At 30.3% G+C, this 6389-nt stretch overlaps 1 protein-coding gene across 1 annotated transcript in view; it reads right to left on the bottom strand.

Annotated features, from left to right (window-relative positions):
* The window catches only part of Cad86C (Cadherin 86C), a 68803-nt gene extending 63267 nt beyond the window's left edge, over positions 1-5536 (bottom strand). Inside the window, exon 1 of the mRNA XM_014427025.2 lies at positions 5477-5536. The gene's annotated coding sequence lies outside the window, so the exon portion shown is untranslated. The remainder of the gene's footprint in view (positions 1-5476) is intronic.
* Between the last annotated feature and the right edge of the window lie 853 nt (positions 5537-6389).

Below are 6389 nucleotides of genomic sequence, written 5' to 3'. Positions count from 1 at the left end.
CTATAGTTTAACACATAAAACGAACGGTCTTGCTTCGAAGAAATCTAGAAGACAAATCTTAAACGTCGTAGACTGCAGTTGGCCAGTTTTCTCAGTAGTACACTAAACATACCCGGCAGCTTACACAAAACAATAACTCTATTGTTCACAAGATCAAACGAGACACCGCGATGTTGACTCTCTGACGTCCGGAACAGAACTTATGTCTATAAGATATATACACTTATATGTCTACAAGATATATACACGGTTCCTTTATGTCTACAATGTTTTTACATATTTAACAGTTAAAACGCAACTGAAAATTTTCGATTCTAAAATCATACATGTTTTTTTATTACTATAATGATACAAAGCCTAATTACTGAAGAAAAATTTGCTATTCAAAGACAGAGCAGTCACGCTTTAGTATTCATAAAATAACGAGAATATAAAAAAATTAGTATGTAACCCGCAAAAGGAGATGAAAGCTTTTCGAGATGAAATAAAAACATCGTTATTGACTTACTTGTAGCTTATAAAAAAAACTGTTTTAACGTGAATGGAAAAAATAGGCCTATTGCAAAATATAAAATGCATAATTATAAAAATGATATAAAATAAATAATTACATACATACATTTTATCGATTCCACATTTATTCATGAGTAAATATTTCTTAGAAAGGCTATTCGAAAACCATCAATGGATTCCCCGAACGACTTCCAATAGCAACAGTGTTACCACATTCGATGAAACGCCAATTGCTAGTCATTAAATCTTTATGTAAGTTTTTTTTTTTTTGCTTTTTGGAAAGCTACATTTCATAATAATGTATTGAAAGGTCAGTAGTTAGTGAATTTATTTTGAGAAATCTATATCTCAAAAACTGTTCGACATAAATATGTCTATTAACATTCAAATTAAAGCTAGTTTAATGGGCTATAAAGCAGTGAAGTTTATCTTAGTAGTTGTAGTTTCTGGCCTTCATTACAGCTGAAAAACGAAACGAGATAACAATCTTAATCCAGAGAAAAATCAAAATCAAAATAAAAGAATAACAAACAAACTTGGAAATATACATAATACATACAATAAATTAAGTAGATAGTAGTTGATACTAATATAGGATAAAATATAATATTGTTGTTATTTTATTTTGATTTTGATTTTTTTGTTTTCCAGCCCTGATGAAGGCCTAGAATTCAGGACGAAACGTAGGTACAAATAAATAAGTTTTGCTTATTTGCATATCTTTACTGACCACACCCCTGACCATCTTCTCATCTCACAAAAAAATGTTTAAACTACTTCTCAATCGCAATAATAAAAGTACAAGTGCCGGGAAGAAAAAAAAGGCAAATTATCTCACCCTAAATTTTTGATTACTTTAATGAAAACTAGGCGTGATTACTAGTCAAAATTGATGAGTCTGCCAAATATAGGTTGGGGGAATAAAAAATGGCAGCTGTTTTAAAACCCTAAAAAAACATTAATTTTTCATTCGGAGCTCTATATCTTAAAAACTACCAGCAACACTAGAAAATTTAAGAGAACATTTAAAGAAGAGAAAATTTGCTGAAATATTAGCCCTAAAAGAGCTATTTACGTCCAATAGCTCTCGAGATATAGCTTTTAAAAAGCAAAATTTCTTAAAAATCTACTGAAAGATTAGTAGTTAATTTATTTTGAGAAATCTATATCTTAGGAACTATGTGACGTACAGATGTCTATTAGCACTCACATTAAAGCTAGTTTAATGGACTATAAACATTTTTATTACCTTTACCTTCGTAGGAATAGTAGTTTTTATGATATTTGCTAAAATAAATTGATTTATAGTTGTTCGGACAAATTTTCATGAGCCATATTTATATTTATATGCGATTATCTTAAACAATACTATCCCTACGAAGATAAGTGTCATAAACTACTTTATAGTAAGTTAAATTTCCTTTATTTTGACAGTTGGCAGACCTATGTGCGTCTTATGGATCTAGAGATATATTTTTTCAAAAATCCAACATTTTATAAGAACAACTATAAATTAACATTTTATGATAAGACATCAGGTATATCAAGCCACGCCAATAGTAATTCAAATTTCGCTTATCTGTTATTTTCCCTTTTCTATCGACTTCACGAAAGTAAAAACTTCACAATTTTTTTCAACGCTATTTATGAATCTATATTGTTGGTTATTTTCTTATTTTCTAATAATTATTTAATTCATTTTATTCATTATTATTTGTTATCATATATTTTGGTCTTAGCCGTGATGAAGGTGAAAAATTCTGGCCGAAACGTTGGCACTAATGAATACTTCTTCATTTATTTGTGTTCTTCATTGATCGCACTCCCAACCATCTCCTCATACATAATATTCACGGGCATTTAAAAAAAAAAGAAGAAAAAACAGTGGATTCCCCTGAAGATAAATTACAAAATATGGCTTATACGCATCAATAAGAAAACTGCTTAATAATAAAAGTAAAAATAATAAAAAAGATATAGATAAGACTGTTAACCTATTTCATCTTTTAAGGGGCCTCTACATGTTGGCCAAGCCAAGGCAAACTCAGCAAGCACGAGCATGTGGATGGGTGGCTTGTACGAGTTGGCCTAGGCTCGTTGCCGATCCGTCGAGAGTCGTTTTTTTGGACACAGATCAAAGGAGTTCGTGAGAGCGCTCGTGTAGCATCTCCACCATTGTTCTTTGTCTAGTTGCAACTGAGAGCTGTTAGGAGGTTAAAGGTGTTTGTTGGGAATTTTTATAATAAGTTTTATATTTAATCTTATTTATTTATATTTAATTTCCTTTCATTTTTTTTTTGTAATAAAAATAATATAATCCCAGTGCAATGGCTGAAAACACTTATACGTCCGCCATGCTTGCCTCTCTGAATAACACTGACATGTGGATGGGCTGCTCTTTGTTTACCGAGCATTTGTACAAGCCTCCGATTCGTGGCGAACGGCCAACATGTGGATCCGCCTTTATAGTACTTATTATCAGATATCCACTTTTTTTTTATAGTCTTAGCTTGCACTGGTTCATTCGCGTTTTTCTCATTATTTAAAAAACTTACAGCTACAATTATTTTATAATGCAACAGCTATCATAAACACACAATATCTTGCTTATAATATGGATTAATACTAACAGTTAAAAACTGGGGGTTAAATAAAATATTTCGTAGAAATATACAGGACAGTCCAATAAGACAGTTACTGACAAGTAAATATTCTACAAAAATATAGGACTAATGATAATATTATCACAAAAATATAAGTTCGACAAATATTTGAGTAATACCAAGACATAAAATTGTAATGATGGACAAAATTAATGTGTTGTACAGGATAGATTGCAATGATCGCGATAAGAAGTACATCGGAACAACTTTGAAAAAATTGAATAATAATAATGAAAACCTAAGGCACCCATACGTTCGATGCTGATACCACCAAACGCTCTCTGCATACATCCTTTCAGTGATGCCCATCCAAACCCAATTATACTAAATCTGCTTTAACACAATCCTCCCAACTACGTTTCGGTCTACCCCTCGGACGTTTACCCGTCGGTTCAGTGTTTATTAACATTTTAGGGATCCACTAGTTACTGAGCCCTACCATCTTATACGCCTCAATGCTATAACTTGAATTATATTTACCGGGTGTTGGTCCCTTAATTCAGCTTTGTGTAATCTTCTAAATTCTCCTGTCAGTTCATCCTTTTTCGGTCCCAATATTTTGCGTAACACTTTATTTTCGAAAACCTTAAGACGCTGTTCATAACTTAGTGTAAGAGGCCATGTCTCGCATCCATAAAGTGGGAAGGATAATAGTTTTGTGAATTCTAATTTTTATATTTTTTGATAGACGGCGCAAGCTAACTAATTTCGAAATTGAAAAATAACAAGCATTTCCCGCCTTCAACCTAGCTTTTTTTTTTTAGTTTCCGTAGAACCTAAATATTTAAACCTATCTACCTCTTTGAACGTGTGGAAAAAATTGAATACGACAATCAAACAGCATATAAGTAATTGCAAGGACAAGAAAAATGGTAAAGTGTTGGCCCATCACAGCATAATCAGTAAACAAAAATTCAATTTCGAAAACAAAAATTTTAGATATAGAAAAAAAAATACAAAAAGCAGGAGAATAAAATAAGCTATTTATATCACAAAAAAATTCTAATTGGATTATAAATTTTAAAACCGATGCGGTAAAATAAGTCATTAAAAAATTATGCAGACATCATTAATAACTTAAACTTATAATAAATTGAAAAAAGGTAATATTGTGGTAGTAAGAAAAGTAAAAAGGAAAGTAGAAGGAAAAAAATAAAATAAAATAAAATAATCTGGTGAATATGTTGAAGGTTCAGCAAACATAGCAAGGATCAGGACGAAGGTCAATTTCGTTTCAGTGTGGTAAAGTGGTATACCAGGGAAGTAGTGGTTTCCCGAAATATTTTAATTATTTTAAAGTATAAAAAAATTGAAGATGTAAAATTTATGGATTTTAGACATAAGGACCTAGTAAAATATGGGATATTATTGTTTTGATAGGATAATTTATATTTAAAAAAAATTAACTGATATATAAATAATAATTGTTAACTTGGTTTTTATAATTATCTTGTATTGTTTTTCAAATTTGTAGAAGTACACTGAAGACAGAGGACGCCAAAACGTCAGTGTAGTGTAAATCATTTTAAAATAAAGAAATATTTGAAAATGAGAAAAAAAAAAATATTTATATAATATGATATTTTCTTAAAATAAGGAGGATGTAAGACATCATATAATGAAGACGATAAAAATTAAATTAGAAAGTTTAAGAGTTTTCCTTGAATTGTAGGGATGGTCCGGGTAATGGTCAACAAAGCTAACAAAATAATAATAAATCTATTTATTGGGAAACAAAGTTTCCCCACACTTCGTAGGGCTAAATTAGGACAAGAAACAAATATTGTAAAATATGATAGAACGATTATAATATACATAGAAAGAGTGTAAAATATATAAAAAAGAGTGTATAATATATTAAAAAAACTATAATAAATAAATGGAAATAAATAATAAAATTGCATGGCCTTAACCAAAAGTTGAATAATGAAGAATATTGATAAGGTCTAATCATGAATGGTCGTGTGTCTATTTATAGTGTATATGCAATTTATGAATGGGAGCTGTCAATATAACCAGCAGTGGCTATAATTCTTTTTTATGCACCTATCAAATCTCAGGATGCAGCAAAAATAGTAAGTAAAAAGTAGTTAAGAAAGGTTAAATGTTTACACGCTTTAGTGTTTTTTGAAATTATGACTTATTATACCCTAGATTGTTCCAATAATCTACTAAAAACAAATTTTTTAGAGGAAGAATTATGTCGATTTCTAAATGTTCCACAGTTAGAAAAACACATAAATTATTCGTTAATTTCGCGACTTATACTACTTTATCCTGAGTTAGTAATACAGACGTACCTGAAAGTAGTTCCTCAAGTGTAGTATAGAGGTCGTTGAGGCCATGACGCAGCTGGGCCCGCTGCTCTAAGCCGACTGTACTCCACGCCGCCGCCTCAGCCACCCCCACCTTCGTGAGCTCCATGGTAACTGAGTCCATCAACGTCTTCTCCTTATGGTGTAATAATGGTTGGCTCCTAAAATATAATATGAATAACGGCAGAAAGGACGAATATTTTAGTAATAAATATACAAGAGGAAATTTATTTTAACAGGTAGAAAGGTTTAACTATTTACAGTAAATATAAAATACAGTAAAAATAACTAAATTGATAAGGAAATAAAAGCGAAATTAGAGCAAGGAAATTTTACAATTTGGGGCTTTCTATCCAGAAACTTAGAAGTTAGAATTCACAAAACTATTATCTTTCCCACTGTTCTTGAAGGATAACAGCAGTGGCTACTTACATTAAGTAGGGACTTAATAAAGTATTAAGCAAATATTTAGACCGAAGAAGCTAGATAATGTTCAAGGCTACAAAACGCCGAATTGCTGGAATTTCATCTGGTAAAAAATATTTACTTTACGTTAAAGTTAATAGGGATTTCATACATTGATGTAATTATCATTAAAAGCGTTCATTTAATCGCAAATGTAAAGAGAATATAAGTTTTAATAAATGTTATTTCCAATAATTTAGTATATCTATAAATGAAAATTCATTAAGTCGTTCTCGATAAATTCTTTGTTTTATTCAGACTTATTTCAATATGCATATTAAAAATTCTAAAATATATTTACTCTTCTAACACGTAAGGATTGAATGTAAAATTGAATTGACTTGATCAATTTTTCAATTAACGTTTTCTAAGGACAGTTAATTAATAATAAATTTATTTTAAGGAAAACATTAAAACATAAAGTTTGATACAA

This window comes from Halyomorpha halys, unplaced genomic scaffold (genome assembly GCF_000696795.3).
Source record: "Halyomorpha halys isolate HHAL.00 unplaced genomic scaffold, Hhal_1.1 Scaffold613.1, whole genome shotgun sequence".
NCBI lineage: Eukaryota > Metazoa > Arthropoda > Insecta > Hemiptera > Pentatomidae > Halyomorpha > Halyomorpha halys.
Note: the sequence above shows the minus strand (reverse complement) of the source record. Positions and strands in the feature narration are given on the sequence as shown.